This window comes from Strongylocentrotus purpuratus, unplaced genomic scaffold (assembly GCF_000002235.5).
Source record: "Strongylocentrotus purpuratus isolate Spur 01 unplaced genomic scaffold, Spur_5.0 spur5_scaffold_21, whole genome shotgun sequence".
NCBI lineage: Eukaryota > Metazoa > Echinodermata > Echinoidea > Camarodonta > Strongylocentrotidae > Strongylocentrotus > Strongylocentrotus purpuratus.
This window is the reverse complement of record NW_022145607.1, coordinates 2,333,580-2,346,806: the sequence shown is the minus strand read 5'-3', so window position 1 is coordinate 2,346,806 and position 13,227 is coordinate 2,333,580. Positions and strand designations below refer to the sequence as shown.

Below are 13,227 nucleotides of genomic sequence, written 5' to 3'. Positions count from 1 at the left end.
TTTCATGTCTTTGAATTGTTCGTTTGTGCCATTAAGTCAGTGTAGACAGACGCGGATCCACGTGGCGATTTTTCCGGCCCTGCTCCCCCCACCCTCTAGTCTAAAAAAAATGTTTAAAAAAATAGAATAATAACGTAAATTTAACCTTTTTTTAAACAAAAACAAAAGCGGCGCCCAAAAAAATTTTAAAAAATTTCGCCCACACCAAAACTAAATATTACACCCCCCCCCCCCCCTGCGTATTCACCGACTGGATGAATCGCTGCTAAATATTTTCTCACGAAGTGGGCCCAATATATTAAAAAAATATATATGTGCTCTTACCCCCCTCCCCCCCCCCCCCCCGCTTATTTACAGCCGGCTGAGTCGGCGCTAAATTTTTCCTCTAAAACTGTACCCAAAAAAAAGAATGTGCTTCTACACCCAGCCCCCCCCCCCCCCGCGTTTTTTCATTTTTCACCGGCCGGCTTAGTCGGCGCTAAATTGTTTTCTCAAGATTTGCCCCCCCCCCCCCCTCTTTTCGCCGGCTGGATCCGCCCCTGAGTGTAGACGCCACATACTTTAAGTATAATGGCTGCCAGCTGTGCCTTGGTGTGATTAAGAGAGACTTGATGTGAAATGGGTTGTTGAGATTTGGAGAGGGGAGTCCTGGTCCATCATATTACGAGAAACCGGTAGGACGCCGCTAAAGTAAAGTAAAAATATATTTGGACTAAGGGCTGTGAGATTCCGAGAAAAGTAAAACATCTGCTCAGAGCTAGATTATATTCTGGATCTCCACAGAAACATGATAGCTGTTCAAAACACATCGGTGTTCTCTACTCTATGTCGCAAATTGGGAACTAGAAGGGCATTGATATAACCCTGTGATTTCACTGCATGTCATGAAAACCCTCTTATGTAACAACAAAATCAAAAAACTATATTCTAGGGCCAAAATTGTCAAGCTTTTCATTACAATGCTGCCCCTCATCACTCATACAATGTACATTTTATAAACTGATGCACAATATTTTGTCAAATACTATTTTTCACATTTTCCTGCAATGCCCCGTTAAAATTAAAATTACATCTATGATTTAAGACATTCAATATATCTTACTAAGGCAATTCTACTGAATGTATGGGCATGGCTAAATTTTATTTTCAATAATCTATAATCATTTTTTGTAATTCTCCTTGATAAATTTCCTAAATTGTTACACGGTTTTAATATAGTTTGTAGATAATCCGTCTTATATTTAAAAGGGGGCAGTGGCTACAATTAGAAGCCTCCATTGACAAAACATGGCACACATATTAAGAACAATGCGCTATTTAAGCACATTTTCCGTTTAGGGACAAACATTTGAATCCAATCAGTTGTAAGACCAATTTGAAAGAAGGTTGAATGCACACGAAAGGAATCTAGCTGAAAGAAACCTCTATATTGACCAGAAAAAAAGCTGACATAAAAGTAAAGTGCAATATTTTTAGGTACGTCGATACGAGGATAAAAGCGAGGGCGCTCTTCAAAATAGATTAGGTTAATTAATTTTTAAAATATGTTTTTAATGTAACCGTGTTTCAAAAATTGATTCTAAAAATATGTAATGGCATGAACTATCACTCTACAAAGTTTGAATCATCAATTTAAAGCGCAAGACAAAAAGTTGAACAAAGTACCTAAACAGGACAATAACACCATCTCGAACTGTAAACCTTCGTACATACACATTTTTCCATTCAGGATGGATCCCATTCGTGACAGATTGTGTGGAAATCGATTTACACGTCGTGTATTTTACATGCAGGAAAGGGTGTATCACGCCGTTTAATTACGTTTAATTAAAGGTAGAATTTGCGTAGCAATTAGACGAATTCAGATTTTTTTTTTCCTGCCATTTATTTATTATGCAGTTCATATGCAAAGTTGAACCTAATACGTTCTTATGTCTTTCCATAATAATTAGTGTAAAACTAACAAAATTATACACATTATGTGGTGAATATTCTAACACAAGAAATCTATAGAAGATTATAGCTGCAATATGTGACAAATAGATGTAAGAGCTGTTGTGTGTGTAGGGTTTGCCACTGCTTAGTGTGTATAATATGAAACTATTTAAGTTGTATGATTATTGGATATCACGATATTAACAATGTTTATGTATACCCATTTCATGTTAAATAAATCATTCGCATAATAGGAATTTATTTAATCCTGCAGTCGTTTTAGAACAATCAAACCTTGGTATTCATCTATATGGTATAGATTTGGGCTTTTTTGGTTTACCTTGCATATGTTATTATTCATTATCTCCATATGTTTTCTTTTAATGCACCCCCTCAATAAACTTTATTTTCAGCACAATTAACTTTGAGGTATATATGCTATTATGTTTCTTGTAATTTGATCCTCAGCATGAGTGTTCAAGCGGTATTAAATCTGGGGCGATGAATTGTAGTTCCGCTATTCAATTTTGTTTTTAAATACATACAAAGTTTTAATTTGAAAAATATATATTCAATGTCTGATCTGGCGAGAGCATAATTTAACCAAAACTGTCAAATGGTGCGAACTGAATTGACTCAGTGACATAAAAGCTCCAAGCCTCAAACATATGGTTTATTATCATTATTGTAAGTTTTTATTGTTGTTATTATTATCATTATTATTACTATTATTATTATTATCGTCATCATCATATATTCATTATCAGTGTTTCTCTAGCTATATACTGACCTTAGTTTCACAGTATAGTCTAATTGAGCTGTACCTCTGCACCATCTAACATTCTTCTGAATTCGACTTAATTGGCTTATGAAGATAATTGTTTCCCTTTGAAACAGAACTTTAACAAACAAAACTGCCTACAACTTAAATGACAACGTGATCGACACAAATTAGCAGTCATTGACAATTGCGGATCTTTTCTTTAAGAACAGCCTACCAAGGGTAGCGACTGAATAGTCTTGTTCAAGACTCAAATGCACCAGAAGTCTTAAGAGACTCGAATATATCCGCAGCATTGAACTCAGAATCGAATAAATATAACAAATTTGTTATTTATAACACATCTAATTAAGAATTCAATCTGCGATAGAAGTAAAAATCCGTTTCATAAAACAAATAACAAGTTTATATAGTCAATAATATGTATTGATAGTTCGCGAACGAGTCTAATTGCACTGTAGCGCTCGCTCTAGCGCGCGCCTACATATCCAACTAAAACGTAAACAACGACCTTATCTGTGACAACATACAGTAACAGCTAGGCAACTTCGGTGCTGGACACGGTTTTCTGTAGAAATCCTGTAAGTACATGTCATATTTATTCCGTAATTTCGTATTCATAAGGTGATATTTATGTATTTTTTGATATTTGAATACTTTCCGGAGGTTAAACAAAGATTGATCCTGAGAGTTAGAGCTCGTGTGCCGGGGCCACAGAACTCTTAAATACATAGAACGCTCATCCCTATTCACAATGCACAGATCGACGTGTGGCCGTTATGCGCGCTGGGGAGATACGCTCGAGTGCACACGCCGCCATTTTGCTGGGTCCACGATCTTTTCAGCTATCAAAGCCCAGTCGAACATAATGCACACGATGACAGTTAAATGCTTTTCTAAAATTCTTTTTAGGGCATTATGATTTCGTCTTAGCTGCACTTGAAATTTGAAGTCGGCTTTTTCATATATCAATTAATGGCATGCGTTATCTTATTATATACAAGTTGAATTTGGTTCTTTTTCATGTAAGACCAATTATACAAAATAACTTTTTAAAATCCCCTTTGAAGATAGGCCTACTATATAAACAGCTTCTTTTTAATATTATTTTAGGGGGGGGGGGGTATTGATGATGACAATTAAATGCTTTTCTGATATTCTTTTCAGAGCATTATGATTTCGTCTTAGCAGCACTTGAAATTGAAGTCGGCTTTTTCATATATCAATTAATGGCATGCGTTATCTTATTATATACAAGTTGAATTGGGTTCTCTTTCATGCAAGACCAAGATAAAACAAACAAGTTAACGTTTTGTAATCCTCTTTCCAGATAGGCCTACTAAACAGCTTCTTTTTAATATTATTTTTAGGAGGGGTTATTTATAGAGTTTACTGATACGAAATTATTCTCGTCCAGAGTGCCAAGACCCCTTCTACACACACATGCATGCATGTCATTCTTCAATTAACATATGCTAGCACATGTCCACTCAATCACCTTCATATATTTACATACAATGTACATCACAACAACAACAAAAGCATGTATAAAAAAAAACATAAGCAACAAAAACAAATATGCAAAGAAGAGAGAAGAAGGCAAACTACCTGGAATAAAATTTGATAGACATGATGTTATTGGTATCCACTAAGTTCTTATGTTTATTCTTTCAAAATGAATTTAAGTTCACAATGTCAATAAACTATAATGTAAATATGGTAAAGCGTAACAAATGGCGAATCATTGGCAAGTAATAAATTAGTACAATTAGTCAATGCATATTTAGTACCACGAGTAATAAATTATGATTACGGTACTTGTTACATAAACCCTATAACCTGACAAATTGCTCACACATGCAGCAAACTCATTATAAACTTATGATCACAATATAACAATCTATCAGAATACTATTTTGAGCCAGTTTCAAGGATCTTTTTTCTTTGCATTCTGTTGGTTTTTAGATGCTGATCCACAAAGTATTTCTTCATAAAACAAAGCAAATTTGGCATATGCTTTATTGATATCATTTAATAAATAGATGAATATGATGATGGAATTGTAATAAAAATTCAGAACTCCCTTATCATTTCAATTACTATTGTTCCTCATCATCCATGGAATATTTGACAATCATTGTTATCTCACCCATGTGTAAAAAAAAAATAGAAGGTCATCAGCACCCATCACTATACTGTTTTGTTTTAGGATCATTGTATATATAAATTTCTGCAACCATCTCTTCATAAAATTGAACAGGTAACTGTGGCATGAATTGGCACAACAAAGGCAAGTAAAGCATATTACCACTAAAACTCAACTTATACCGTTTCAGTCTACATACATGAGCAACCAATTAATTATCTGAATTTAGATTTCATTTACAAAATAAAATAAAATGCTGCTGCAAACTTTTCTTTACACATATCAATTTCCATTTTTCTGGGCGATCGAGACTTAACAGCAAATTAGAACTGGAAAGACTACGGTACTTGGCAGTTATCACATCGATATCAAATTTGATGAGATGAACAATAAAATTGACCTGGTACTGGCTACACTTCATAGGACATCATGCACATTGAAGATAAACAAAACTGTAGTGAGAAAGTATACATCCTAAAACAGATTTATCCTAATCATGACATTCAACAGTTTTCTTGAAAACGATATTGCATCACACTAAATTGAGCACACCTTATATAAATCTTCACTAGTAAATCTGTACAATATAACAAATATATAGAAATCTTAGGTTACATATATGTATGTAAATTATTATGGCAAAGGCAAGTTAAGTAAATTGCCACAGACTTAAACATCATTTCAGTGACAAAATTATGTAAACAACATGTATCAATAATAAAAAAAAATCAATTGTACATTGTATGAAACATAGCATGGACTTCTTCTATAACAAAACAAAATGACACAAAAATGCCAGAATTAACACATAAGAAGCATCCACTCATGCCAAAAACCTGAAGATTATAATACCTAACACATTGGACTAAATATTGAAAAAGTCACCACCAAAAAGTTGCGTTGTATCTTTAAATAAGACATTGTGATAAACGGACTTCAAAATATCAATGAGTTACTCTAGAACATTAATAAAGTGATATATCCTTCTATAACTGTATCCTCAACCTCAAGCTTGGAGATTTACATAATACATGGATGAGAAAATATCGAATGAGCTTGTGATTAGGATTGAAAATTCACCGTTCAATGGCATATGACAGTCAGTTCCTGTTATTGTTAACAGAGTTTGTATTTGTAGTTTAAAATTAAATTACAAATACAAACTATGAATGATCTGGTTCTGCACGACATCTCTTTCAAGGATTTTGGGGGACTGCATTCAGCATGAACACAGAACAGCTCTGACGTCTTCAAGTGGTTTGGGTCTGACCAGTGTAATGCATTTGATATGCCGGCTCCTGCACTCTCCAGAGCGAAAGTTGGAGTCATCTTTCTGTTGCAGCTTGGATCGTGGTTGAACAGACACCCATGAGAATGAAGCATAAATTGCCCTGTTTGATAGTCTAAAATGACAAGAGAGAGAAATAGAGAGATAGGAGAATGCAAACTTGCGATTATTTGGAGGACTTGCGTCGTTGCGATTAATCCAAATCAATTGATTAATCCAAATTCAAATTCACTAATATTAATAAATGTAAGACAGGGTCCTGGTCTAGTCTATAATATAGCCTAGATCTATAGGCTGTGCTGAAAAAATCTTATTTTGTTTGTAACTGTCTGTGTGCGATTATTAACTTCATTTGTTGTTCTATTAAAATAAAACGTCAAAATGGATACATGGGACTACATATTACAAAAATACAGGCTATCTTTAAACATCACTGATAGACTCATTAAACTCTAATAATTCATTACTGCATCGGTCTATTAAACTTACCTGTAGAAAGTCTTTTCACATCCTTTCTACCGACGTTTGGTGCAGTTAAATGCCGTACAAAACGGCATAGTGCTTGATAAACAGTCACAAATTAAACGAATTCGAGCCTGTTTATGAGAAAAAGCGGCGAACACAAAAGAGGACTCACGAAAATGGCGGACGTCACGTGATCACGTACGAGCGCTGGCCACATTTTTCGCACCCCTATGATCCTTCTACGTATTTAAGAGTTCTGTGGCCGGGGCGCGTTATTTTTTTATGCGGCACAGATTGGGGCATGGCGCGTGTTGAGCCTATGGGAAGTACGTTCTTTCCCTTCTGAATAGTGTCTGCACGTACGTGAGACTAGTCATGTTCGCTAGCGCATTAGCGAGCGAAGAAGTTTGAATATCCATCGCGAACTATGTGTTTAGATAACATTCCTCTTCGTTTAAGTTAGTTAAGTTTTATTGACTAATTATTGTGATTTTCTCCTTATTGACGTGCTGCCTCCTCTTTAGATTTCCAATTTCATTTTAATTGTTGATGTAATGATTTTCTATACGGTAGTGGATTACACGTAACACTATTAAAAACAGACCTCTACTACTAACTGTCTAGTACGCACACGACCACTATTAGTCTGTAAATCCAAGACCCCTTTTTAAAAAAAGCCCCAATCTGTGCCGCATAAAAAAATAACGCTGCCGGGGCGAGTGCATGAGTAGGCCTAAGTAAGTTAGACGGATCTAATTAAATTGCCCAATTTCAGGCGCGACCTGAGAGCGGAAGCTGCATGTAGTGCCCGCCCTAGAACTCCCGGGCATTTTCGCAACAGACCCTACGGCCTACTGTCTACTGAACACACATAGTCTAGCTGCATAATAATAATAAATAATATTTAATTTTTATATAGGTCTAGTCTAGATCTAAGAAGGGAGATCCCGGGTTCGACCCGAACCCAGGCGGATGACTGAAGTGTGTTAACGTTCCCCTTCCCTTGTTCATAGGCGCAGGTTATGTCAAGTGGAAAACAGGATAGGACGTTAAATGGAGGTCCCGTGTACAGGAGAGTCACCACCCTTGCAAAGATCCATTTCATTGCACTATTCGTAGCTATAAATTATAGCTAGATCTAGAGGTCTAGTAAGTAGTGAAATCTAGACCCTAGTGTAATGGTCCACATGCACACCCCAATCAGGCCTAGTACTAAAGTATATGGCAATGGTATAGATTCTAGGGCAGGCATCTTGAAGAATCTTCAGTATTGAAGGAGGCCGGAGGCAGATTATCTTGAAGAAGAAGGATAGTAGATCTAATAATATTTAGGGTCTATATACTTGTTGTAAAGCGCTTAGGCCTAAAGTAAAGGCGCTGAGAGACATTTGTATTAAGCGCTATTCTAGTAGACGTGACCTAGATCTATATCTCCATGTTTGCTTCGACAGGCAGACGCTTTACTAACTGAGCAAACTCGCCTCCTGCGTCCTGGCTGTGTATTAAAAGCTGTGCTATTGATTCTCAACATTTCACACAGCACTGTACAAAACTCAGCTGATTTCACTCAAAATGTGTACTTTACTTAGATCTAGTGACAATTGATGACACCTAGAGGTCTACTACTACTAGATCTAGGCTAGTACTAGTCTAGAAAAAATGAATATTCATCATCTAAAAACCAGGTGGCTGACAACGAATCATGTTGACTACAAGACTTTCTCGGATTAATCATTATCCCCTAGCAACGAAGTCGGAGGGGATATAGAAACACTGCCGTCCGCCCTTCCGTGCGTCCGTGCGTGCGTCCGTAACAATTTTGGATTCCGATCAATAACTTCGGTAATGTTTGACGGATTTTAATGAAATTTGATATGAAGGTACATGATATCAAAATACAGGCTCAGTTTAATTTCCGAGTATGTAGGTGAAAGGTGAAAGGTCATATATGTGAAAATGTGGTTAACTTCCTTGCCTAGTAATATAATAGTATAGTCCAATGGAGTTAACTTGTTCTGATGTACATGTATATAGGCCATTTGTACCCTGCGAGGGGATGCTACGCTTTGCGTTGACTTGTTAATGTAGGATCTAAATGAGCAAGCTATCGTAAGTCAAAGTAGATATTTCTTTGTTATTTTTTATTTGTTAATATAGTCAAATGTAATTTTACAGCCAAAGTGAATATATGAGGATGTAAAGAGTAAAAATCTTGTTGCATATCTCATTCATCGCGGTCCTGCCGAACCAAACCATTTGTTCCACTCAGTCACCATAGGACGTACTTCAGTCTATGTATAGAGGCGGTCAGATGAGCCAGATGCAATTTCAGCAGAACAACCGTCGATATCAGAGACTGAAGCTTTCGGTCTATATCAGTCTATACTTTGCTGGAGTGGTATACTGTAGTAGTAGATCTACTGTCATCCGTTGCTGTTATCCGGACTTGGCTGTCGGATTTAATAAATTTAGAATTGAAAATTCCATTTTTATTTCAAGGGCAGGCTAAGCTGTAAGCAGCCAAAACAACAACTCCTGCAATAAACTGCAAACCCCCAAACAGTGTTTAGATTTCACTAACTCCATGCTATACATGTACATGCTTCAGAGAACTCCGCCTACGGCCTCCGAAGGGCTTCGGTGACGGAGCTCCCTGGAGTAAAGATTTCACTAGACTTTAGTTAAGTTAGAATTAAAATAGAAATGTAAATAATCTAGAGTCTAGTCGGTAGACAGTAGGAGGACTAGGAGGCAAATTGGCTCAGTCGGTAAAGCGTCTGCCTGTCGGCCCAAAGATCTTGGGTTCGAATCGCACCCAGGCGGATGACTGAAGCAAGCGTTGTGTGTTAACGTGCCCCTCCCCTTGTTGTTTCATAGACGCAGGCTATGTTACATGGAAAACAATCCGTCTCGGATAGGATGTTAAAAGGAGACCCTGTGTACAGGATAATCACTACCCTTGCACGTTAAGAACCCACGGCACTATTCGTATAAGAATAGGGGAAAAACCTGATGTAGTGGTCTACCTGCACACCCCACTCAGGCCGAATATATATATATATATACATGAATATACGGCATCTGCAAGAATCTTCAGTACCGGTATTGAAGGATAGGAGGCAGATTATCTTCAAGAAGGAGAAGAAGTATACTGCACTCTGCAGTGTAGTGTAGTCTAGTGCCTAGTCATGCTAGTGGTTTCTAAATTTACTCTAGAGTATTGATCTTTTTTTTGCGCAGTCTTGACTCTATGTCTCTTAGTTTACATCAAGACTCTGTCTCTACTCTCAGTCTTTAGACTGCAAACATTGTATCAGTCACTGAGTCTGAATGTGAACCTAGCTATTTTAAGAATAAATTTTCCCCCTCTCTTTTACAGGAAATATACAGAGTGTATTACCATATGCTTGCTTCTTTGAGTATGTGCCTGAAACAAGAATGTCCTGGAGAAAACGGACCACAACAAGAAAAGGTAATTTTTTTTAATTTTTTTTTTAACTTGGACTTTTTAAAACTTCACCTGTTTAGTTAGTCAAGTAAAAGGAAATTTTTAAATGGGTGAGGGCATTAAATAAGGCCAAGTTGGAGGGGTATGCAAAGGGCTGGTATGAGAAGTATCGATTCAGGGGTGGCTACATGGTATGTGTGCAACAAGATGTCTACTAACAAGTTGCTGTAGTGTTTATTTATAGTGTATTTTAACTTCCAATATATATTTTTTTTATAATTAACATTTGAAGGCCTTGAAGAAGGGATGGGGGGAGGGGGGGGGGGAGTCCTATACACGAAACAGAATGACAAGCAAAAAGAAAATAATTGACCTTCATATTTTGCTGAAAAAGAAAGTAAACATTGAAGACAATTGAAGAAAAAAAAATAATGCAATTTTTGTGTATTCTTACATATTTGGTTAATATTTATTGAATATTTTTATAATTCGGTTCCAGAGATGGAGAGGAAGGGCTTGCTGTTGAGAGATCATGGGGTGCCTTGAGGTTCCACTTCCAGTCTTGATGTTCTGCCCCTTACCTCTAAGCGATGGCCTCTTGTGCCTGGCAATATATGAGCGAAGCACAATGGACTGGTAATTCATAATGCATATTACAATGTTTTTTTTAACAAATCAGGGAAAGAAACAGAGATAAATTCATAGCATATGAGTCTGTCATGGCATTTTTAGTAACTCAACATTTGCTCCAGCAACGACTACTCTAGGCTTTATTTTGTCAAAGGTGTAGGGTTAGACTGAGGGTTGGAATTGTGATTAAGGTGGTTTAGGTTTAGGGTTAGGCCTAGGGATGAAGTTTAATAGTGTAGAAAAATTATGTGAAGCAATTGTCTCAGGAGAAGGTGTTGTACAACTTGATTTTCCAGGTGCTGGTGGAGCTGCATGTATCTTTTACTCATCAATGGTAGTTTTAAAATCTTCCTCTGTATTGTGAAAGCAGAAACATGATGTAGAGTGGAAGAGAAAAAAATATGTAACACAGTATCATTTAAAATAGATTTTATAAAGTAAAAACACACTGGCCTGCAGTTTGTGAAACATGTAGCACTGTATTACCAATTAAAAGAATTCAGCGATTTTTACAACGTGCTCTATTTGCATTTATGTACTGGTTATGTTGTAACACAAAATGAATTCTTAACTTTAATCCTGGATCCATTGCTAAACATAATGTCAACCCTAAATGTATTAAACATTGCCAGACCCAATTTCGGGCTACCCTAAATCCCTTTCTACATACCAGTATTGTTCAAAGTTTATATTTATTACACCCTTACTGCGAGTTCTAGAAATTCTGCAAGAACCCTACCCTGCTGTTCACTTTATAATTAGTACTTCACATTGCTTTCATGAACATGCCGTAAAAGTGAATTTATTTTATGTCTCTATACAAACAGGTGCCTGTACATGTAATGTATTTCATGCAAATGAAGGGTAGAATGAGAAGCTCACAATGATATGGTAGACAAGGACCTTGCTGTCTAAAGCTCGGAGGCCAGATGACAGTGTCTGAAGTAAGTCGCCCCATAGAAGAGCGAGAACTTTCTGTTGCAATTGTTAACATGCAACACATCCTTACCACATGCAACCCATCCCACTTTCACAATATATTTTCTTAACAACAGTAACCCAAGTTCAACGTTTGGATTGGTGATTTTAAACATAAAAACAATGGTCTGAATGTTTAATTAGATCTTTTACGCAAACGTAGTATATTAGTAATGAAAAGCATGTTTGGTAATACAGTAATTTCATTTCAGACCATGAAGACCATGTATTATTATAATTATCTGGGATCTGTCGTTGGGCTGATAAGCATGGAAAATAAGGAATGTACTCCTGTCGAACGAACAATATGTTTTTATAAAACGAATAACTCTTTGAAGATTACTTACTAGAAGAAGTAGAACAAGAAGAAAAAGAAGAAGAAATACACTGATGATGTCAGCTTGACTTCCTAAAGTTGTATACTATTTGAAAATAGTTTATATTTTATTCATGAACAGCCGGCTTGTCGGAATTGCGTACAAGGATGCCATTGGACTTTTCTGTACTAGTAGCTGAAGGGGGGAGCAGTCACCAGAAGGAGCATGCAACTCCAAAACAATGTGGATACTTCTACCGAGTTCATCTCAAGAATCAAGATGTGACAGTGGATGTACATGTAGAGGGGTTTGTGACCCTCCTGACTGTGGAATACATGCAATACACATCAATGGATTGTAGAGGAGTAATGGTGGGTCCGGTGAGCTCAACTCTGGAGGTTAAGTTCGCAAAATTAATAAATTTCCTTTTAATATGGGTGTATATGGTTCCAGGGATTAATTTGACGCACTGCCTCGTAGTGACACGCCCTATTAAGGGGCAACACACGTGTCAGAAGGTATAAAATGGGAAGCAGTTCCTGAATTGGCACGAGCTTTTACTTTTCGGATGACTTCCTCATTTTGTTTCATACCTCATTTCCTTTGCCGCCATGAGGTGCTAAAGTTTTAGCAGAGTTGGGGGCTTCCAGCCCATAGATGTGACTTTTCATGATTATATGTAATAAATTGTAATAAAGTTACTATCCACTTCAACACTTGACTCTTGTCGAGAATTTTATTTCTTTGTGTGGACTTTGTTCTTCTCTGGAACGCGATTTGGGCAGTGTGATAGGGGGCCACCGGCCACTCAGTTGCCGGGGCTGTTTCATATATAAAGAATGTGTGAAGACAAGCGACTGCATTATAAGCTCAGCATGATCAGTAACATTGATTCCTTTTATGAGGAAATTTAAATTTTTGTTCCTCCCAACCATGAGTTGTACATATTCTTTGATTCGGGGAGAGGTTGGTGAAGAGGGATAGGTGCCCCATATTTTGTATTGTAACAGGTTTTGTTTTCTACATAAGGAGACAAGGATAATATAGTAATATATCACCTATATCAACACGATGAGCAAGACGGCGAATGAGGCGATAGAATGAGTTTAGAGAGGGTGGGGAAGGAGGATCGAGAGAATAGAAGGGGACGAGGTGAGAAGGAGACTGAGTGTGGAAAACAGAATTGGAGGGGTAAAGGAGGGCGGGAGCAGGAGGTAGAAGAGAGAGGTATATAGAGTA

The 13,227-nt window shown here is 37.0% G+C and overlaps 1 long non-coding RNA gene across 2 annotated transcripts; it reads left to right on the top strand.

Annotated features, from left to right (window-relative positions):
* Nucleotides 1-3,222: 3,222 nt before the first annotated feature.
* LOC115928197 lies at nt 3,223-12,704 on the top strand. 2 transcript variants are annotated; one of them, XR_004065934.1, is made up of 5 exons: nt 3,223-3,297; nt 9,995-10,087; nt 10,563-10,699; nt 11,521-11,637; nt 12,130-12,704. It is a non-coding gene; the product is annotated as an uncharacterized LOC115928197 (long non-coding RNA). The 2 variants fall into 2 exon arrangements; XR_004065935.1 differs by having other exon boundaries at nt 12,108-12,704.
* Nucleotides 12,705-13,227: the final 523 nt, after the last annotated feature.